This window comes from Hordeum vulgare, chromosome 4H, assembly GCF_904849725.1.
Source record: "Hordeum vulgare subsp. vulgare chromosome 4H, MorexV3_pseudomolecules_assembly, whole genome shotgun sequence".
NCBI lineage: Eukaryota > Viridiplantae > Streptophyta > Magnoliopsida > Poales > Poaceae > Hordeum > Hordeum vulgare.
Window position 1 is genome coordinate 76570121 of NC_058521.1, and position 24416 is coordinate 76594536.

Sequence of the window (24416 nt, forward strand, 5' to 3'; positions counted from 1 at the left end):
TTGCTTGGTCTTGTTTTTCTTTTTCTTCTTAGACTTCGGTGCAAACCCAAGTCCTTTGTTTCCTGCAACTTCCTTTTGATTACTCCAAAGATCATTTAGATTCTTCTCGCCTTGGATGCACGTTACAAGGCCCTTTTCAAGATGTTCTTTCAACTTGGTATTCTCCTCCACAAGATGCACATGCTCACAACAAGGGTTAGTAGCACAATCATTATCAATTAAAACAAAAGGAGGACAAGTAGAAATCACCCTGGTTAGTTTTACTTGGAGTTGATCATGAGACTCCTTAAGAGAGAAATGATCACTTTTCAAGACCTTGTGGGCCTTGTCAAGTATGTCAAATTACTCTTTGAGTCTATCATGGCCAACCCCAAGTGCAACCTTCTTAGATTTAAGACATGAGTAGGAACACTAGCATGATCAAGATCTTTTTGTAATTTAGCAAGATCAACGTTGTGTGACTCCTCAAGAGCCAAATGAAGACCACACTCTTCTTCTAGAGCAATGGATAGTTCTGCTATCTCATCGACATTATCACGACTATGTTCTTGCAACTTGAAGATAGTATCCTCATGAGTCTCAATGAGATGATTGGCTTCACCAAGTTGTTCCAAAAGAGCAACAAAGTGTCTTTTGGTTTCACATTTGATTTTACACAGGAATTTATCAAACTCATTTTCATCAAGCTCCACTACCTCACTCTTATCAACATAGTCTAACAAAGAAGGAGAGGTAGTGAGAGTGGTCTTGATGATGGGGGTTACCTTATTAATACCTTTGTCCACGAGGCACTTGGCGATACGGTTCTCATTGGTGGCGCCGAAGAGAGATACTGATACGTACATTTTGCATCATACTTTCATGTTGATATTTATCACTTTATGGGCTGTTATTACACTTCACGGTATAATACTTATGCCTTTTCTTTCTTATTTTGCAAGGTTTACATGAAGAGGGAGAATGCCGGCAGCTGGAATTCTGGCCTGAAAAAGGAGCAAGTTTGAGATACCTATTCTGCGCAACTCCAAAAACCATGATTATGCTGTTGGTGCTGTCCTAGGGCAAAGAGTTGATAAGAAGTTGAATGTTATTCACTATGCTAGTAAAACTCTTGACAGTGCCCAAAGAAACTATGCTACTACGGAAAAGGAATTTTTAGCAGTCGTGTTTGCATGTGAAAAGTTCAGATCTTACATAGTTGATTCCAAAGTCACTATTCGCACTGATCACGCTGCTATTAAGTACCTCATGGAAAAGAAAGACGCTAAACCTAGACTTATCAGATGGGTTCTCTTGCTACAAGAATTTGATTTGCATGTTGTCGATAGGAAGGGTTCTGATAACCCAGTAGCAGATAACTTATCTAGGTTGGAGAATCTTCTTGATGACCCACAACCTATTGATGATAGTTTTCTAGATGAGAAATTGAATGTCATCAATGCTTCACGTAGTACACCGTGGTATGCTGATTATGCAAACTATATCGTTGCCAAATATATACCACCTAGTTTCACATACCAGCAAAAGAAGAAATTCTTCTTTGATTTGGGACATTACTTTTGGGATGATCCTCACCTTTATAAGGAAGGAGTAGATGGTGTTAGTAGACGTTGTGTACCTGAACATGAACAGGGACATATCCTACAGAAGTGCCACTCCGAGGCCTACGGAGGACACCATGCGAGAGATAGAACTGCACACAAGGTATTGCAATCAGGTTTCTATTGGCCCACTCTCTTCAAGGATGCCCGTAAGTTTGTCTTGTCCTGTGACGAATGTCAAAGAATGGGTAATATCGGTAAACGTCAGGAAATGCCTATGAATTATTCATTTGTCATTGAACCATTTGATGTTTGGGGCTTTGATTATATGGGACCTTCTCCAAAATCCAATGGGTATACTCATATCCTAGTTGTTGTTGATTACGTTACTAAGTGGGTAGAAGCTATCCCAACTAGTAGTGCTGATCACAACACTTCTATCAGGATGCTTAAAGAAGTTATTTTCCCTAGATTTGGAGTCCCTAGATACCTAATGACCGATGGTGGTTCACATTTCATTCATGGTGCTTTCCGTAAAACGCTTGCTAAGTACGATGTCAATCATAGAATTGCGTATCCCTATCACCCTCAGTCCAGTGGTCAAGTAGAGCTAAGTAATAGAGAGATTAAACTAATTCTGCAAAAGACTGTCAATAGGTCTAGAAAGAATTGGTCTAAGAAGCTCGATGATGCACTGTGGGCTTATAGAACTGCCTATAAGAATCCCATGGGCATGTCACCGTACAAAATGGTTTACGACAAAGCATGTCATTTACCTCTTGAGCTAGAGCATAAGGCTTATTGGGCAATCAAAGAGATCAACTTTTATTACAAACTTGCTGGTGAGAAGAGGTTATTTGATATTAGCTCACTTGATGAATGGAGAACTCAGGCATATGAGAATGCCAAGTTGTTCAAAGAAAAGGTTAAGAGGTGGCATGATAAAAGGATAACAAAGCGTGAGTTCAATGTAGGTGATTATGTCTTGCTATATAATTCTCGTTTAAGATTTTTTGCAGGCAAGCTTCTCTCTAAATGGGAAGGTCCTTACATTGTTGAGGAAGTATATCGTTCTGGTGCCATCAAGATCAACAACACGGAAGGTAATTTTCCGAGAGTGGTAAATGGGCAAAGAATCAAGCATTATATCTCAGGTACTCCCATAAATGTTGAAAGCAATATTATCAATACCATAACCCTGGAGGAGTACATAAGGGATATTTATCAGCCTGTTTCAGACTCCGAAAATGAAGAGGTATGTGATTCGGTAAGTAAACCGACTCCAAAACTTTTCCAGTAGGAAGTTTTCTCTGTTTTGGAATTTTTGAAAAAATAGAAAATTTTGAAGGAGTCCGGAAAGCGCACCAGGAGGCCACAAGCTTGCCAGGCGCGGGCCACCCCTTGGTCGTGCCTGGGGGGCTTGTGACCACCTCGTGCACCTCCCGGACTCCATTTTCTTGCGGAGTAGTCCTTCTGGTCGGGAAAAAATCATTATATATTCTCCCGAAAGGTCTGACCCTCGTATCACGCAATTTTCCTCTATTTTTGTTTCGAGCCTGTTTCCTGCCGCAGATTTAGAGCAAGGATGTCGTCTCAGGAATCTGTTCGGGAGAACAATTTCCCTCAAGTATATGAAGAAGTAGATGCTGATCTGAAAAGAGTGGAAGTCACGGAAGCCAAGGGCAAAACTAAGGAGAAGAATTAGGCGTGGGATGAAGGGCAATCTGTGTTCAACAAGGAAGAAGTTGAAGAAGTGAATTTCCTTCAACCCTACCTCCACCTACTATCTCCATCCTTGATTGAACTCTTAAGGTTTTGTGAAACAACTCGTGTTCGCAATACTTTTCTCACCCGTGAAATTACTTTGCTGGAGAAACAAATCACAGATCTTCAAAGCATAAATCGAAGATTGGTGGCCCTTTTGGAATTAAGGAACATGACTGCTCCACCACCTCACCTCCAAAGGAAGACAACCAAGCATGGGTATGGGCAATCCCCTTGGCTTATGCCAAGCTTGGGGGAGTTGCCCCGATATCGTATCACCATCACATCTTTTGCCTTTACCTTGGTTTTAGTTTGTTCCTTTTTGGTTTATCTTTCTCTAGTAGAATAAAGTTCTTAGTGTTTTAGGCTTGAGTTTTGCTTTGTGTCACCCCCGATGTATTCGAGCTCGTGAGCCATATAATAAAGAGTGTCATAGTTAAGGGCCTTTCTTCATGCCATGATCTGAAAGAAAAGAATGATAAAAGAACAAAACCATGAAAGATCATGTAATGATCTTATGGAAAGTGATGGCTTCAAATATAAGAAGAATGTTGATTGAAACTTGTTGAGGGTAGACAAACGTAGACCTTGGTCATTGTTGCAATTAATAGGAAGTGATAAAGAAGGAGAGGTTCACATATAAATATATCATCTTTGACACGATCTATGATTGTGGACACTCACTAAACTATTACATGATTAGAAGTAGATGTTGGACAAGGAAGACAACATAATGAATTGTGTTTGCTTGGTTCCGAACAATGTTATATGACTAGAGATCCCTTAGCATGTGACGGTTGCTTCCACCTCATATTAGCAAAAATTCCCGCACCAAGTAGAGATACTACTTGTGCATCCATAAACCTTCAACCAGTTTTGCCATGAGAGTCCACCATACCTACCTATGGATTGAATAAGATCCATCAGGTAAGTTTTCATTGGTGCAAGCAATGAAAATTGCTCCCTAAATATGTATGATCTATTAGTATGTGGAAAATAAGCTTTGTACGAACCTGTGATAAGGAAGACATAAAAGCGACAGACTGCATAATAAAGTTCTTTATCACAGGAGGCAATATAAAGTGACATTCCTTCACACTAAGAGAACACACATCCAAACCTCAAAAGCGCATGACAACCTATGCTTCCCTCTGCGAAGGGCCTATCTTGTACCTTTACTTTTTGCCCTTGAAAGAGTCATGGTGATCTACACCAATTCCTTATTTCGCCTTTATCCTGGCTGACGTCATACGCTAGGGAAAGATCTATATTCATATGTCAACTTGGAAGTAAGTATTCATGAACTATTACTGTTGACATTACCCTTGAGGTAAGTGGTTGGGAGGCGAAACTATAAGCCCCTATCTTTCTCTGTGTTCAGCTCGAACTTAGATCTCATGAGTACCACGTGAGTTGTAGCAGTTGTAGAAGACAAAAAGATGATTGAGTATGTGGATTTGCTTTACAAGCTCTTATTTGACTATTTCCGATGTAATGATAAATTGCAATTGCTTCAATGATTAAAGGCTATCGGTTGTTAATTCTCAGTAAGGCTCTTGATCCATACTTTACTTTGTGAAGGAATTGTCACTTTAGCATAATAGTTCATATGATGCTATTGCTGTTCTGATTATGATCATGATGCCTCCATGTTCGTATCTTTGTTTGTCGACACCTCTCTCTCTAAACATGTGGGCATATTTATTGATCTCGGCCTTCGCTTGAGGACAAGCGAGGTCTAAGCTTGGGGGAGTTGATACGTCCATTTGGCATCATGCTTTCATGTTGATATTTATCGCTTTATGGGCTGTTATTACACTTCACGATACAATACTTATGCCTTTTCTCTCTTATTTTGCAAGGTTTACATGAAGAGGGAGAATGCCGGCAGTTGGAATTCTGGCCTGAAAAAGAAGCAAGTTTGAGATACCTATTCTGCGCAACTCCAAAAGCCGTGAAAATCAACGAGGATTTATTTTGGAATTTATAAAAAATACTGGGCCGAAGAAGTACCAGAGGGGAGCCAGCAGGAGGCCACAAGCCTGCTAGGCGCGGCCTCCCCCCTGGTCGCACCTAGGGGGCTTGTGGGCTCCCAGTTGGCCCTCTGGCCCCCCTCTTTTGCTACAAGAAGGGTTTCGTTCCAGAAAAATTCAGGAGGAGGCTTTCGGGAGGAATCGCCGCCGCCACGAGGCGGAACTTAGCAAAACCAATCTAGAGCTCCGACAGGGTCGTCTTGCCGGGGAAACTTCCCTCCCGGAGGGGGAAATCGTCGCCATCGTCGTCACCAACACTCCTCTCATCGGAGGGGACTCGTCACCATCTACATCTTCATCAACACCATCTCATCTCCAAACCCTAGTTCATCTCTTGTAACCAACCTCCGTCTCGCGACTCCGATTGGTACCTGTAAAGTTGCTAGTAGTGTTAATTACTCTTTGTAGTTGATTCTAGTTGGATTACTTGGTGGAAGATTATATGTTCAGATCTTTGATGCTACTCATTACATCTCTGGTCATGAATATGATTATGCTTTGTGAGTAGTCACTTTTGTTCCCGAGGACATGGGATAAGTCATGCTATAAGTAGTCATGTGAACTTGGTATTCGTTCGATATTTTGATGTGTTGTATGTTGTTTTTCCTCTAGTGGTGTTTTGTGAACGTCGACTACATAACACTTCACCATTATTTGGGCCTAGAGGAAGGCATTGGGAAGTAGTAAGTAGATGATGGGTTGCTAGAGTGACAGAAGCTTAAACCCTAGTTTATGCGTTGCTTCGTAAGGGACTGATTTGGATCCACTACTTTAATGCTATGGTTAGACTTTGTCTTAATTCTTCTTTCGTAGTTGCGGATGCTTGCGAGAGGGGTTAATCATAAGTGGGATTCTTATCCAAGTAAGGGCAGTACCCAAGTGCCGGTCCACCCACATATCAAACTATCAAAGTAGCGAACGCGAATCATATGAACATGATGAAAACTAGCTTGAAAGAATTTCCCATGTGTCCTCGGGAGCGTTTTACCTCCTATAAGAGTTTGTCCAGGCTTGTCCCTTTCTACAAAAGGGATTGGGCCACTTTGCTGCACCGTTGTTACTTTTGTTACTTGCTACTTGCTACGAATCATCTCACCACACAACTACTTGTTACCGATAATTTCAGTGCTTGCAGAGAATACCTTGCTGAAAACCACTTGTCAGATCCTTCTGCTCCTCGTTGGGTTCAACACTCTTACTTATCGAAAGGACTACGATAGATCCCCTATACTTTTGGGTCATCAGATACCTTGGGGGAGGATGTGGCAATGGCCACGGTAGTCGTTGCCATCCCCTCACGGCCTATATCGTCTTCGTCATCATTGGAGGTGTACTCTTCATTGGCCACTAAGCCCCTTGGAGGAGTCTTCTTGGTGAAGGTGTTCTTGCTGGGGAAAGACTTGGGCCTGTCCTTGCGAATGATCTTGCCCCCGTTGTCTTGCCTCTTCTCGTAAGGACAATCTACTACAAAGCGACTCACATTGCCGCAGTTGTAGTATGTCCGTACACGTTGCTTGTTCTTGGACCCACTTGAGTTGTCCTTGGAGAAGTTGGGCCTTGAGTTTCTCTTGTTTCCCCAAAACTGCCTTGAAGCAAGAGCCATGTGCCCATGATAAGCGTATTTTGTGTCTTCGGGGCAGCCATCTTCTTCATCTTCTTCTTCATCAATAATGGCCTTGGTTCTTAAGGCAAGGTTGGGTGATGTTGTCTTTGACCGGACACGAGCAAGAGCATTTTCGGCGGTCTTGTTCATAATATCTATAGCAATGAACTCATTCAACACTTCGATTGAGGTCAAGGAGTGGAAATCTGGTCTTTGTCGAATGAGGGAAGAGATGGATTTGTTGAAAGGCATGATGGCCTTGAGAAACTTGCGCTTGATCCAAGTGTCATCCGTATCTTTGCTCCCATGGTCTTGGAGAGCAATGGCAAGGGTAGTCACCCTTCGATACAAATCACGTGGGTCCTCATCTTCTAGCATCACAAACTCATCGGCCTGATCAAGGACCACTTCAAAGTTAGACCGTTGAATGCTTGAGCTACCCTTGTACAACACCATGATGTGCTCCCAACAATCCTTTGCACGAGTGCAGGGGCACATGTGAGGAAGATATTCTAGAGGAACCACGGATGGAAGGATGAACAATGCGGAATGATTTTATTGGTCGTTCGCCTCTTCTCTTGGAGTAAGGTTCCTTGGATCATGAGGGTAATAGCCTTGTTCGATGATTCTCCGAAGAATCACCTTTAACAAGTTTAGGAGGAGGACCTAGGTTATTAATATGTGGTGTAGGGACCAGTCCTCCATAGACCGGGGGAGGAGGAACCAAGGCAAAAGTCCCCGTCCCATTCTTGTGTTGAGGGGAGGAAGTTCGAGTACCTTTAGACGCTTCCTTGTCGGAATTGGCCTCCGACTAAGATGAGGTGGGTTTAACCACAAGCAACTGGTCAGGAGATTTCTTCATCCCCTCAAGCAACTCTTTAAGCATGGATTTGACTTCGGCCGTCATGGACGTGTTGAGTGAGTCCATGGCCTCATTCAAGTCGTCTTGTGTGACCGAAACCAACTCCACGGCCTTGGACCCTTGCTACCTCTTGAGCTTGCGTTGGTTTTTCCCTTGAAGAGGAAATGGTGTTGCATCACAGTAGCAGTAAGTATTTCCCCCAGTTTGAGAACCAAGGTATCAATCCAGTAGGAGTATCAAGGCAAGTCTCCAAAGTACCTGCGCAAAAACAAACAAACTTGCACCCAACGCTATAAAGGGGTTGTCAATCCCTTCACGGTTAATTGCAAGGTGAGATGTGAAGGTGGAAAGTGCAACAAAGTAAAAGTGTAGAGCTGAAAATATGATGTGAAGTAGACCCGGGGGCCATGGTGTTCACTAGAGGCTTCTCTCATGATAGCAAGTATTACGGTGGGTGAACGAATTACTGTCGAGTAATTGATAGAACTGCGCAAAGTCATGATGATATCTAAGGCAATGATCATACATATAGGCATCACGTCCGAGACAAGTAGACCGATACTGTTTGCATCTACTACTATTACTCCACACATCGACCACTATCCAGCATGCATCTAGTGTATTGAGTTCATAAAGAACAGAGTAACGCCTTAAGCAAGATGACATGATGTAGAGGGATAAATTCATGCAATAGATATAAACCCCATCTTTTTACCCTTGATGGCAACAACACGAAACGTGTCTCGCTACTCCTTCTGTCATTGGGTGAGGACACCGCACGGTATGAACCCAAAACCAAGCACTTCTACCATTGCAAGAATTGAAGATCAAGTTGGCCAAACGAAACCCACAAATCGAAGAGAATTACAAGGATACGAAATCATGCATATAAGAGATCAAAGGAAACTCAAATAACATTCATTAAAAATCTGATCATAAATCCACAATTGATCGGATCTCGACAAACACACCGCAAAAGAAGATTACATCGGATAGATCTCCATGAAGATCATGGAGAACTTTGTATTGAAGATCCAAGAGAGAGAAGAAGCTAGCTAGCTACTAGCTATGGCCTCGAAGGTCGTTGGTGAACTACTCACGCATCATCGGAGAGGCAATGGTGTTGATGAAGAAGCCCTCCGTGTCCGAATCCCCCTCTGGCAGGGCACCAGAACGTGCCCCAGATGGGATCTTGCGGAGACAGAAGCTTGCGGCGGCGGAAAAGTATTTTCGTGGCTCTCTCCCGTGGTTTCAGAGTTTTCGGGGATTTATAGGCGGAAGAAGTAGGGCAAAGGAGCCACGGGGGGCCCATAAGCCTGCTAGGCGCGCCCCCAGGCCGTGGCTAGGGGGCTTGTGGCCTCCCCCGAGAGCCTTTGCCTTGGTTCTCAAGTTCCCTGCGTATCTTCTGTTCCGGAAAAAAATCATTCCGAAGATTTTAATACCATTTGGACTTGGTTTAATATTCTTCTATGAAAAGGGTCAAAAACACGGAAAAAACAGGAACTGGCACTTGGCACTGAGTTAATAGGTTAGTCCCAAAAAAGATATAAAATGCATACAAAACATCCAAAGTTGACAAGATAATAGCATGGAACCATCAAAAATTATAGATACGTTGGAGACGTATCAAGCATCCCCAAGCTTAACTCCTGCTCGTCCTTGAGTAGGTAAGTGATAAAGACTGAATTTTTGATGTGGAATGCTACCTAACATATTTGTCCTTTGCAACTTCTTTCATGTGACATGAATGTTCAGATCCGTAAGATTCAAAACAACAGTTTGCTATTGACATGAAAACAATAATACCTCAAGCATACTAGCAAGGTAATCATGAACTTTTGAAATAACAAGGCCAAAGAAAGTTATCCCTACAAAATCATACAGTCTGGCTATGCTCCATCATCCCCCACACAACGAATTTAAATCATGAACAACCCCGGTATTGGCCAAGTAATTGTTTTCGCACTCTTGGCTTCTCAAACTTTTTCAACTCTCACGCAATACATGAGCGTGAGCCATGGATATAACACTATAGGTGGAATAGATTGTAGTGGAGGTTGTGAGGCAAAAAGGAGGAGATGGTCACATCGAGTCGGCATATCAAAGGGCTATGGAGATGCCCATCAATAGATATCAATGTGAATGAGTAGGGATTACCATGCAACGGATGCACGAGAGCTATAAGTGTGTGAATGCTCAAAAAGAGAACTAGTGGGTGTGCACCCAACTTGCTTGCTCACGAAGACCTAGGGCAATTTTGAGGAAGCCCATCATTGGAATATACAAGCCAAGTTATATAATGAAGATTCCCACTAGTATATGGAAGTGTCAAAACAAGAGACTCTCCATCATGAAGAACATGGTGCTATTTTGAAGCACAAGTGTGGAAAAAGATAGTAGCATTGTCCCTTCTCTCTTTTTCTCTCATTTTGTTTTGTTTTGTTTGGGATCTTTGGCCTCTTTTCATTTTTCCTCACATGGGACAATGCTATAATAATGATGGTCATCACACTTTTATTTACTCACAACTCAATACTTAGAGCAATGATGACTCTATAGGAAATGCCTCCGGCAGTGTACCGGAATATGCAACGATCTAGCTTAGCGTATGACGTTGAAACATATCGCTAGCTATCTTACGATCATGCAATGGCAATATGAAAGTGACAACACAAGTCATGAGATGGAACGGTGGTAGTTGCATGGAAATATATCTTGGAATGGCTATGAAAATGCCATAATAGGTAGGTATGGTGGCTGTTTGAGGAAGGTATATGGTGGGTTTGTGCACCAGCGAAAGTTGCGCGGCACTAGAGAGACTAGCAATTGTGGCAGGTGAAAGTGCATCTATACCATGGACTCACATTAATCATGAAGAACTCATATACTTTTTGCGAAAAAATTGTTAGTAATCAAAACAAAGTGCTAAACGCATACTCCTAGGGGAAGGGTTGGTAGGTGTTAACCATCACGCGATCCCGACTGCAACACAAAGGATGACAATCAATAAATCAATTATGCTCCGACTTCCTAACATAGCGGTTCGCCATACATGCATGCTACGGGAATCACTAACTTCAACACAAGTATTTCTAGATTCACAACACCCTACTAACATAACTCTAATATTACCATATCCATATCTCAAAACTTATTTGAGAGGAATCAAACTTCTCTTTATAATCTATGCACATGAATAGGGAAGTTTTATTATATCCTCTTTGGATGCCTATCATCATTAGGACTCTTTCATGGCACACGCCAACTACCAAGTTACTCAAACAGAGCACTCTCAAAAAGATATAAGTGAAGATCGAGAGTTTTTGTTTCTCCAAAATATGACACCGCCGTGCTCTTAAAATATCTAAGTGAAGCACTAGAGCAAAATTATCTAGCTCAAAAGATATAAGTGAAGCACATGTGAGCTAAATTGCCTAACTCAAAAGATATAAGTGAAGCTCAATGAGTATTCTAGCAAAATCACGATGAGTGCATGTATCTCTTAAAAGGTGTGCAGCAAGGATGATTGTGACACAACAAAAAGAAAATACTCCTATAATACACGATGCTCCAAGCAAAACACATATCATGTGGTCAATAAAAATATAGCTCCAAGTAACGTTACCGATGGATTGAAGACGAAAGAGGGGATGCCTTCCCCGGGCATCCCCAAGCTTAGGCTTTTTGGTGTCCTTGAATTTGCCTTGGGATGCCTTGGGCATCCCCAAGCTTGAGCTCTTTCCACTCTTTATCCCATTGTCCATGAGAACATCACCCAAAACTTGAAAACTTCACAACACAAAACTTAAACAGAAACTCGTGATATCATTTGCACAAGAAAACAAACCACCACCTCTTTAGGTACTGTAGCAAACTTGATTTCTATTTATATTGGTGTTATATTACTGTATTCTCACTGTTCCATGGCTATTACCCCTCGATACTATCCATAGTTTCATCAAAATAAGCAATCAACACAACAAAAAGAGAATCTATCAAAAACAGACCAGTCTGTAGCAATCTATATACTTCGTATACTTCTGGTATCTCAAAAATTCTGAACAGTTACGAAAATTAGGGCAATTGACATATTAACCAGCAGCAAAAAGCATCAACTCAAAATCTCTTTCTGTATAAGAATTAAAAATAATTTCGTGAGTGCAAAGTTTCTGTCTTTTTCAGCACGATCAAACAACCAACACCAAAAGTAGTCATAAAGGTTTTACTTGGCACAAACACAAAAAGAAACACAAAAAACACAATCATAACAGAATTATGATGGTGTGGACACAACAAAACAGAAAGAAAAAAAGCAAATATAAATTCATTGGGTTGCCTCCCAACAAGTGCTATTGTTTAACGCCCTTAGCTAGGCCCAAGGCGATAGAATCACGTATCGTCGTCTTTGGTGCTCAAACCATAAGTAGCCCTCATCATGGATTCATAAGGCAATCTTATTTTCTTTCTAGGAAAATGTTCCATGCCCTTATTTAATGGAAATTGAAATCTAATATTCCCTTCCTTCATATCGATGACAACACCAATATTCCTTAGGAAAGGTCTACCAAGAATGATAGGACATGTCATATTGCAATCAATATCAAGCACAATGAAATCCACGGGTACATAGTTCCTATTTGCAATAATAAGAACATCATTGATCCTTCCCATGGGTTTCTTAACAGTAGAATCCGCAAGATGCAAATTAAGAGAGCACTCATCAATCTCATTGAAGCCTAGAACATCACATAAAGACTTTGGAATGGCGAAAACACTAGCACCCAAATCACACAAAGCGTTGCATTCATAGTTTTGAATCTTGATTTTGATAGTAGGTTCCCACTCATCATGAAGTTTTCTAGGAATATAAACTTCCAATTCAAGTTTCTCTTCAAGAGATTTCATCATAGCATCGACGATATGATCGGTAAAGGCCTTGTTTTGGCTATAAGCGTGTGGAGATTTTAGCATGGATTGCATCAAGGAAATACATTCAATCAAAGAGAAACTATCATAATTGAATTCCTTGAAATCCAAAGTAGTAATTTCATTATTACTCAAAGTTTTGATATCCTCTACTCCACTTTCAATGCTTTTAGCATCAAGATAGATAGACTCTGAATCATTGGGGCATTTCTCAACCAAAGTGGATTCATATCCATCCCCATCATCATTAGGATTGACATTAGAAAACAAGGATTCAATGGGAATCACACCAAGCACTTTAAGATCTTCGTGATTCTCATCATGAGAACACGCCTTTTTAAGCCATTCATGTCTAGCACGAATTTGGGCGGTTCTTCCTTTACTCTCATTCATGGAAACACGCATAGCTTTTAAAGTTTCATCCATATTGATCTTAGGAAGAGCACATCTCAATTTCAAAGCATCAACATCAAGAGACATTCTATCAACGGTCCTAGCCAAGTCATCAATTTTGAGCAGTTTTTCTTCTATGGACGCATTGAAAATCTTTTACGAGTTGATAAACTTTTTAATATTACTCTCAAGATCAGAGGGTAATTTATTGTAATTTCCATGAGCATTGTTGTAGGAATTGCCAAAGTTATTAGAGGGATTACTAGGAAAAGGCCTATGAATATAGTTACCTCTAAAAGCATTGTTGTTGCCAATATTATTCCTACCAACAAAATTAACATCCAAGCTCTCATTGCTATTCTCAATCAAGGAAGACAAGGGCATATCATTTGGATCTAGAGGAGCACCTTTACTAGCAAATAATTTCATTAACTCATCCATCTTAGCACTCAACGAGTTAATTTCTTCTATAACATGAACTTTTTTACTAGTAGGTGACGTTTCAGTGTGCCATTGAGAATAGTTTGTCATGATATTGTCTAGGAGTTTTGTGGCTTCTCCTACTGTGATTTCCGTGAAAGTTCCACCAGAGGCTAACTCCAAGATATTTCTAGAAGCAAAATTCAAACCATCATAGAAGATTTGTATAATCATCCAAAGACTCAAGCCATGAGCGGGACAATTTCTAATCATCAATTTCATTCACTCCCAAGATTGTGCAACATGTTCATGATCTAGTTGCTTAAAATTCATGATATCATTACGGAGAATCAATACTTGGATATATAAGTATCTTAGCCGGTGGAAAATACTTGGATATATAAGTATCTTTGCACTTGTTCCAAGAATCAATACTATTTTTGGGCAAAGATGAAAACCAAGTTTTTGCTTGACCTCGCAATGAGAACGGAAATAGCTTCAATTTAATCACATCATTATCCACATCTTTCTTCTTTTGCATATCGCATAACTCAATGAAGGTATTAAGATGGGATGCGGCATCTTCACTACGAAGGCCGGAAAATTGCTCTTTCATAACAAGATTCAGCAAAGCAGCATTGATTTCATATGATTCTGCACTAGTGGCGGGACCAATCGGAGTACTAATAAAATCATTATTATTAGTACTCGAGAAGTCACAAAGTTTGGTGTTTTCAGTCATGGTGACTTCAGCAAGCAGACAAGCACACAAGCGAACAGAAAGCAGGCGAAAGAAAAGGGCGAACGAAAAAGGAAAATATTTTTGTAATTTTTTGTTTTCTCAAAAGTGGGGGAGAGGAAAACGAGAGGCAAAAAAGTAAATGCAAGAGAAGAGTTTGCGACAGTTACTTGGATAAGCTTCACTTAGAATAGTCCCTCGTGCCAGAAATTGACACGTTGAAGGGAGACTATTCTTGACTTGATACTCCCCGGCAACAGCGGCAGAAATGCTTCTTGCTACCTCTTCAGCTTGCATTAGTTTTTCCCTTGAAGAGGAAAGGGTGATGCAGCACAGTAGCAGTAAGTATTTCCCTCAGTTTGAGAACCAAGGTATCAATCCAGTAGGAGTATCAAGGCAAGTCTCCAAAGTACCTGCACAAAAACAAACAAACTTGCACCCAACGCTATAAAGGGGTTGGCAATCCCTTCACGGTTAATTGCAAGGTGAGATCTGAAGGTGGAAAGTGCAACAAAGTAAAAGTGTAGAGCTGAGAATGTGATGTGAAGTAGACCCGGGGGCCATAGTGTTCACTAGAGGCTTCTCTCATGATAGCAAGTATTACGGGGGGGTGAACGAATTACTGTCGAGCAATTGATAGAACCGTGCAAAGTCATGATGATATCTAAGGCAATGATCATACATATAGGCATCACGTCCGAGACAAGTAGACCGATACTGTCTCTATCTACTACTATTACTCCACACATCGACCGCTATCCAGCATGCATCTAGTGTATTGAGTTCATAAAGAACAGAGTAACGCCTTAAGCAAGATGACATGATGTAGAGGGATAAATTCATGAAATAGATATAAACCCCATCTATTTACCCTTGATGGCAACAACATGATACGTGCCTCGCTACCCCTTCTGTCACTGGGTGAGGACACCGCACGGTATGAACCCAAAACCAAGCACTTCTCCCATTGCAAGAATCATAGATCAAGTTGGCCAAACGAAACCCACAACTCGAAGAGAATTACAAGGATACGAAATCATGCATATAAGAGATCAGAGGAAACTCAAATAACATTCATTGATAATCTGATCATAAATCCACAATTCATCGGATCTCGACAAACACACCGCAAAATAAGATTACATCGGATAGATCTCCATGAAGATCATGGAGAACTTTGTATTGAAGATCCAAGAGAGAGAAGAAGCCATCTAGCTACTAGCTATGGACCCGAAGGTCTGTGGTGAACTACTCACGCATCATCGGAGAGGCAATGGTGTTGATGAAGAAGCCCTCCGTGTCCGAATCCCCCCTCCGGCACGGCACCAGAACGTGCCCCAGATGGGATCTTGCGGAGACAGAAGCTTGCAGCGGCGGAAAAGTATTTTCGTGGCTCTCTCCCATTGTTTCAGATTTTTCGAGGATTTATAGGCGGAAGAAGTAGGGAAAAGGAGCCACGGGGGGGCCCACAAGCCTACTAGGCGCCCCCAGGCCACGGCTAGGGGGCATGTGGCCTCCCCCGGGAGCCTTTGCCTTGGTTCTCAAGTTCCGTGCGTATCTTCTATTCCGGAAAAAATCATTCCGAAGATTTTATTGCGTTTGGACTCCGTTTAATATTCTTCTTTAAAAAGGGTCAGAAAAACGGAAAAAAATGGAACTGGCACTTGGCACTTAGTTAATAGGTTAGTCCCAAAAAAGATATAAAATGCATACAAAAGATCCAAAGTTGACAAGATAATAGCATGGAACCATCAAAAATTATAGATACGTTGGAGACGTATCAACCCTTCGGGCCGAACCTCACCATTGTCAACCATACTCTTCGGGTGGTGAAACCCTTAATAAAGAGACGTGGCTCTGATACCAATTGAAAGGATCAATATGGTTGACTAGAGGGGGGCGAATAGGCAACTACCAATTTGTAGCTTGTCTTAACAAATTAATGTTAGCAACAAAAGGTTCTCTATATGAGTATCTTAGCTGTCCAAAATACCCACACTATCTGAATTATTCATACCAAAAGTTGATGTGTGCTCCGAATATTTTGGGTTTTTTGGGTACCCGAATAACCCGAACTGAAATTTTGGGTAATTTGGGTTCGGGTATATTTTTGATAGAAATAAGATTTGGTTTCCATTTTTGAATACCCGAATTACCCATAACCCGAAATACCCGAACCGAAATAACAAAAATACCCGAACGCCCAGGCTAACATGTGGTTTTGATTATGCACTCATTGGAGAGAAGGGCGTTTTGGTGACCGAGCTCCATGGAGCCCTTTATTTTTTTTTAAATTCGAAATTCAAACTTTCGACTTAAAAAATTTCTAAAACAATATGCAACTATACAAGGATAAATGTATGTATGTGCAAAAATTCAGTATGAAATACCTTTAAATACGACCTATACAAAAAAGACAAAATTCTAGACTTTGAGGATGAATAGTATCATGCATGTGTTAAGAAGCCTTAGATTTCTCCTTTTTGCACAACCCTAATTTCAACGTATTTCGTCCTAAAACTTTACACACGTGTGTGTTATGCCTCCATGTATATATGTTATTTTTCCGATTTTTTTGAATTATAAAAATATGAATTTTGATGAATTTTAGTTTTTTCAAAAACCGGCCTCCATGGCGGCCGAACTCCAAAAGTCATTTCGCTCATTGGATACCTATCATTTTTAAACTAATCTTATAATCCATGAAAATTATTGTTGATGTTTATTAAATATTAAACAAATATAAGTGAAGAACGAGAGTGCAATTATTCCTACAAAATATATATGATGTCGTGCTCTAAGAGATATAAGTGAAGTACTAGAGCAACTAGTAAGCTGAAAAGATATGAGTGCAGCACAAAGAGTATTCTAATAAATCATGGTGCTCGTGTCTATCTCAAGTGGGTGTATTAAGAGAATGATGATTGTGGAAAACTAAAACAAAAAAGCAAACTAAAGCAAATGATGCCCCAAGCAAAACTCATACCACGTGATGAAAAAAAGTACTCCAAGTGACATACCTATGGATTAAGACGAAAGAGGGGATGCCTTCTGGGGCATCCCCAAGCTTAGACGCTTGAGTATTCCTTATAATACTACCTTTGGGTGCCTTGGGCATCCCCAATCTTAGCCTATTGCTTCTCCTCATACCTTCGTCCATCGTGATAACACCCAAAACTAGAAAACTTCAGGACACAAAACTCCATTGAAACTTCGTGAGATCCGTTAGTATAATTAAATATGAAATACTTTTGGTACTGTTATAAATCGATTCAAATTTTATTATTGTATAAGGTACCATATTTTAAATTCTCCATGACTTATACCCCAGATATAATCCATATCATCATCAAAACAAGCAAATTATCCAAGCGAAAGCATGATCTCTCTAAACAGAACATTGTGTAATGATATAGTTAAGTACCATACGTCTGTAACTCCAAAAATTCTAAAATATTAGTAAGACATGGGTAATTTGCATAGAAATAGTTGATAACCCAAAAGTATATGGGATCACGATAGTTTTCGAGGGTAGAGTATTCAAAACAAATTTATAGATTCGAGACAAGGAGAGCCAAAGAATATTTGCAGGTATTAGTAGATGAGTTCTCAATTCAACCACACTTGGAGATTTAGTATCTGTAGTAGAGTGATCAGTAGCATAGTAATATGATAGTTTTGATAGTAGTGGTAACAGTAGCAGCAGTAACAGTAACAGTGATAGCAGTTGTAACAACAGTACCAATAATAGTAACTTAGCAAGCACAATATGTGGAAAACTCGTAGGCACTGGATCGGTGATATTGCTGGATAATATTCATCATATAAAAATCACAAGATAGGGTGACAATGAACTAGCTCCCGTTCATCAATATAATGTAGGCATGTATTCCATAAATAGTCATACGTGCTTATGGAAATTAACTTGCATGACATCTTTTGTCCTACCCTCCCGTGGCAGCAGGGTCCATAAGGTAACTAAGGAATATTAAGGCCTACTTTTAATAGAGAATCTGAACAAAGTATTAACACATAGTGAATACATGAACTCCTGTAACTACGGTAATTACCGAAAAGAATCCCAATTATTGTCACTTTGAGGTATGCGGATCCTAACACGTAGTAGGTGCATATGACTTGCAAGATCGGATGAGGAACATAGATATAATGGTAAAAACATAAACGGTTCAGATCTGAAATCATGGCACTCGGGCCCTCGTGACAAGCATTAAGCATAGAAAAGTCATAGAAACATCTATCTCTGAACATAGTTGATACTAGGGATCAAGCCCTAACAAAACTAACTCGATTACATGATGAATCTCATCCAGCTTTTCACCGACCAGCAAGCCTACGAAGGGATTACTCACGCCCGGTGGAGAGCATCACGGATGTGACAGCCTGAGACCGACGCTCCACAAGATTCCCCTTTTATTCCGTTGCCGCCGTGGGATTAGATTGTTTGTCGCACTCATCATCGCATCATGCGCATCATATGTATTGCATCGGCACTCCATTGCCGCCAGTTTTCAATACTTGCATCCGTTAGTAGTTGCTGGTTCTCTCCGTTTTCATCGTTGATCGTTTTGAGCACGACCACACACGCCCGCGCCCGTGGCATCGTTAAATATTGTTTCTAAAAGTGTTGAGAAAATATTATCGGATTGGATCGAAACTTGGCGTGCGGTCTTATTTTAGTGTAGATAGGTTGCCTGCCAAATTTCATCACGATCGGAGTTTGTTTGATACCCCAACCGTTAAACCTATAGTGGCACTATAGTCGGCCCATCGTGGGACGTCTTTTGTTGTTTTAAACTCTATCGCCGGGTTGCCCGTTTTCCCTCTCATCTTCGCCTAGCCCCTCTGCACAGTGCACCGACCTGCCCGCAACCTTGTCCGGAACTTTCCCCGGACCCGAACGGGGCAGTCGTAACCGTTGGATCCGGATCAACCCCGTTTTACCCCAAACCGTCATCGGTTTTGCAATTGGACTCCCTAACCTATTTATCCCGACCGCCCAATCTAATCGGAGGCTCCAAGTGACCCTAGACCTAGACCAATTGCTATATATAAACCAACCACTAACCTAAACCCTAAAATCTAGGAGCCCTGTCCCCTCACCGCTCCACCGCTCGTGTTTAATCTCCGCAAGTCTCGGGATCCATCAGATGCACCCAGCTGACCACCACATTTTGCAAACCCAGTCAGCCACTAGCTCCATCCCACCAACCACAGCCAAAGCCTCCTCAATCTGAAGTATCAAACCCCAGATCAAACGACCATCGACGATTCCAGCCTCCTGCGGTGCCCTGCTTGATCTGGATCGGAAAAAACCCCTGGACCGTCGGAGCATCACACCACCAAGATCTCCAAGACCAGCCTCGCCTCGGGCTGGTCCCTGCCTTCCCTGACTACCTCCTATTTTCCCCTGCTCTCCCTCTCATGCAACTCTCTCTCTCTCTCTCTCTCTTGCCATGTTTTTGCCTTTTGCACACACTTTGCATGCTTGTTGCATTCATGTCATAACATCTTGTGTTGCATGTATGTTTTAACTGCGGTGCCATTAGCGATGACCTATATGTGTTAACCGACTGGAATGACGTGTAGAATCACATGCTTCATCCCTTGCCATGTTTAACAACATTTAATATTGATGTGTACCTAAACGGGAGCGAACTAGGTAATTAAATGTGGAGTTTCACCAATATGCAACTCGTTGCATATTGATCTTCACTTAATGTGTAGTGTTTAATTGTCGTGAATTGCCATGCCATGCCTTGCATAATTTGAACCGATCATGCATCATATTAGGGGGTGCATCATATCGTGCATGTGTGTGGTGAATATAGTGTGTTGATGCTTGTTTCCGTTTTGCTTCATATCGATAGAGTTCCACAACCGTGTCGGAATGTGATGACCCGTTCGACTACGTCGGTTCGTCTGCTTCACGTAGTCGTCCTTCTTCCAAGCGGGATCTCAGGCAAGATATGATCATTTCCCAAGATACCATTACTAAAAGTGCGTTATATCGACTAGAGGGGGTGAATAGGAGATTTTTAGAATTTCATCAGTGAGGAAATTCCTTTTGAGGAAATTCCTCACTGATGACTAACTTGCAGCGGAAACAGCAAAGGATCAGAAGTGCAAAGTATCACTACAGCAGTTTTTCAGAGTGAAGAATATGAAAACAGATGAGGATTAACTCGCGTGAAGAATTTGGGGTTGAGGAATTTCAGAGAAAGTCTTCAGCAAATTCTTCAAACAGTGACAGTGAAAATCATCAACACACAATCTGAGGAATGTAAAGAGTTGAAGAAATAGAACCCGTTTCACAGTGAAGACAGTGGTTGATGACCCAGTTCCAACTGCTGTGACAGTTGTACATCTGGTTTGGAGCGGCTTGGTATTGAAACCAAAAGACACACAATCCCAGGATACACAGTCACTACTGTATTCTCCTTGGTCTAAGAACACACAGTCCTCGCCCAACACTCATGGTAAGTCTTCAGGGCAGACTTCCAAAACCTCACAAACTTGGTCACCTGGCGATCCACAATTGACTGCTGGATTGCTCTAGACCATGATGCCTAACCGTCTAGAGGATGCACAGTCCTCAAAGGTAAAAGGCTTCAGTCCCACACAGGAACAACTTCTTCAGTGATGCTCAATCACTTGGTTTTTGGTTTGTGGTTTGGTGTTTGGGGTATTTCCTCACTGATGAATTACTCTCGAAGACTCTGAGGAATTTGGGTTGCTCTTATGATAAGTGTCAGTTTTTAACGGAGCAGCCAACCAGCTAATGGTTGTGGGGGCGGCTATTTATAGCCTGGGAGTATCCCGACATGATTTGACATTAATGCCCTTAAATAATATGACCGTTGGTGTGGATAAGACCAATGATGTGGCGCGACTTGCGGTAACGGTCGGGACCCTCAACTTTGAGAGTCCTCATGTCTCTCATATTCCTCACTTGGGGCTTTTGGTAGGATTAGGCTTAGGTTGAGCATCATGAGGAAATTCATTCCAACGTGTTACTTTGACCCCCTTTAACAGTACGGTGTTCCTATGACTCAAAAGTGAAGAAAATAAAACAAACGGAGTAAATGTTCATGCTTCAAAATCTTTAGCTCGTTTTTCTTCAGGACACACTGAATTCCTCATCTTCAATTTCTTCATGAGGAATATCAATTTCATCGCAATTTTTTCGCAATTCAATTCTTCAGCTTCATACCAATTTCTTCAGCCGAAGATATACATTTTTAGGGGTCGATATTCATTGAATATTTCAAACTCCTTAGCGACTTATAGATCCTTTGTACACTCATGAACACATTAGATACTTAACCTATAAGTCTTCAAACCACCAAAATCACTAAGGTGCACTAGATGCAATTACAATTACTATCATTGCCATGCTAGTTGTCTCGTTTCTTTCGTTATGTCTCGTTGCCTACCACCTGTTAAATGTCAGCCCCTCAACATTGCCATGAAACCCTCAACCTATTCACAACCTAGCAAACCACTGACTGGTTGTGTTACCGCTTGCTTAACCATTGGATAGCGTTGCTAGTTGCAGGTGTAGTTGGTTGCATGTGATAACATTGGTTCCTTGTTATATCACCCTATTATTGCTAATTAATTTCATGCACCTATATACTTGGTAGAAGGTGGAAGGCTCGGCTTTCTAGCCTGGTGTTTTGTTCCACCTTTGTCGCCTTAGTTTCAGCTACCGGTGTTATGTTCCATAAATGAGCGCTCCTAACATGCTTCGGGTTGTTATGGGGACCGCCTAGATTCTTGTTTTGGGATAAAGCTCGTCTGGCAAGGCCCAATATTGGTACTACATTTGCCTAATAACCTAATATAATTACATAGGGACTTTCTAGATCCTGTGGATAATTAATCGACCCCCCCCCCCGGCCAGTGCTCCGCATGGGTGTTGATCCAACCTGTCAACCGTCGGTGGCTACCAGGGGCAACTGTGTGATTGGCCTACCGGAATTTTGGACAATCCGTCGTGTCCTGAGAACGAGATACACGACTCCTATCGGGATCGTCGACACGTCAGGCGGCCTTGCTGGACTTGCTTTACCTTTATCGAGCGTCTTGTGCGAGGGATTCCGAGAATGCTTTGGGTTATCTCGAGGTTGAGGTTTTCCAATAGGAACCCGAGGACATCACGGGTCTCCCTGATGGAGGTCATTCCGTCGCAGCGTGTGGTAGTTTATGATGGACTAGTTGGAGCACCCCTGCAGGGTTAAATCTTTCGGAAAGTCGTGCCCGCGGTTATGTGGCAACGTGGAAACTTTGTTTAACATCTGGTTCTAGATAACTTCAAGTAAGCTTAATTAAAATATGCCAACTGAGTGTGTAACCGTGACTGTCTCTTTCATGAGCTCCTTCTCCAATCAAGGACACGGTGGGGTTATGTCTGACGTAAGTAGGTGCTCAGGATCATTCATTTGATCATCAGTAGTTCACGTCCGCTATGCGTAAATCATCCCCCTCTTTATTCTTTTACTCGTAAGTTAGCCACCAAATGAATGCTTAGTCGCTTGCTGCAACCTCACCACTTAACCATATCTCACCCATTAAGCTTTGCTAGTCTTGATACCTTTGGAAATGAGATTGCTGAGTCCCTGTGGGTCACAGATTACTACAACACCAGTTGCAGGTACAGGTAAAGGGTTACTTGACGCGAGCGCGTTGATTGTTCATTTGGAGTTTCTTCTTCTTCATCATCGATCTAGGATGGGTTCCAGGTCGACAACCTAGGATAGCAAGGAAGGGTGTTGTTATTTTATCATTTGTTTTTGTCTGTAGACGAACCCTGCTCTTCTTCATGATGATTGTACGTATTGTACTGAAGTGACTTTGATGTAGCTTGTGGAGAGTGTAAGCCAACTACTCATACTCATCTTTTCAGTACGTGTACTTGTAATGATATCCATTCTTATGAAAAGACGAGATGCATTTTTATCCCTGTCGAGGCCCTCACGCTAAAATAAGGATAGGACCATATCTTGGGCGTTACAAGTTGGTATCAGAGCAGTACCAACCTAGGAGCCCCCTTGATAGATCGAACTTGGTCGAGTCGAGTCTAGTGAAAAACTATTTTGAGTCTAGTTATATATCGGAGAGTAGGATTCTTTTTCTCCTCTTCTATGCTCTGGTGAGACATATTGACGTAATAATTTAAATTCTACTCCTCTTCTCACTAAAAAAAATTAGGACCACGAGGATATTTTTGGAATCTATATGATGCTGATGTGACGGAGTTCTGACTTAGTGCCTCCTATTGTGTTGATTTTATTCCGGGGAGTTGAGCTCCAAAGGATTCTTGAGCACATCGTTGTCATTCAGATTTCTTATTATCTTAGGACGGAGGATGTTTGAAATTGCTTCAATACTGGTAGTGGCGAGATAACCCCGACATCCCCAATACTGGTGTAGAGAGTTCAAGGGTACTGTCATACTTAGTATCGTTGTGATTACGAGGATCTGAGATAGATGAGTTTCCGAGATCTGTGGTTATGTGTTGATGGATGTGATACACTGGAATGGTAGTGTTATTGCTAGGAGTTGAGTGATGGATTTTACTCCTTGTATCCATGGACCCGATTGCATTACCAGAAATTTTGGGAGTTCTTAGGTGGGAATTCAAGTAGTTACTTATAGGACAATCTTCGAACAGATGCATGATGTGAGGTTGGGGTTCGACATCTAGTGGATTCGTTTGTTCACGGTCGTCTTACATCGGTTCTCGTTGTGTCTTAAAGAGTCCTTGTAGCTTTCTATGACTCGGAGACGATTCATATGTCGTGTGCACTGCCTTGTACATGATGGCTAATGTAGGATCGAGCCCGTGCGATCCTATCGATGAAAATATCGAGCGAAATCTCTGTCATGAATTTGTTCCAGCTTGTGTCGTAAGCATCATCCTTTGTTTGTTGGAATGTGGTGAATTCATAACTTTCCAAGAGGTGGCGGTGGCTCCGTATCATGAAACGCGATGAAACTTCCTCTCTGATTTTTCTCCGAAAATAGGAATTTATAACGCTGGAATCAGGGTCAGCGGAGCCACGTGGGCCCCACTAGACACCAGGCCGCGCCAGGGGGGCCTGGCGTGCCCTGA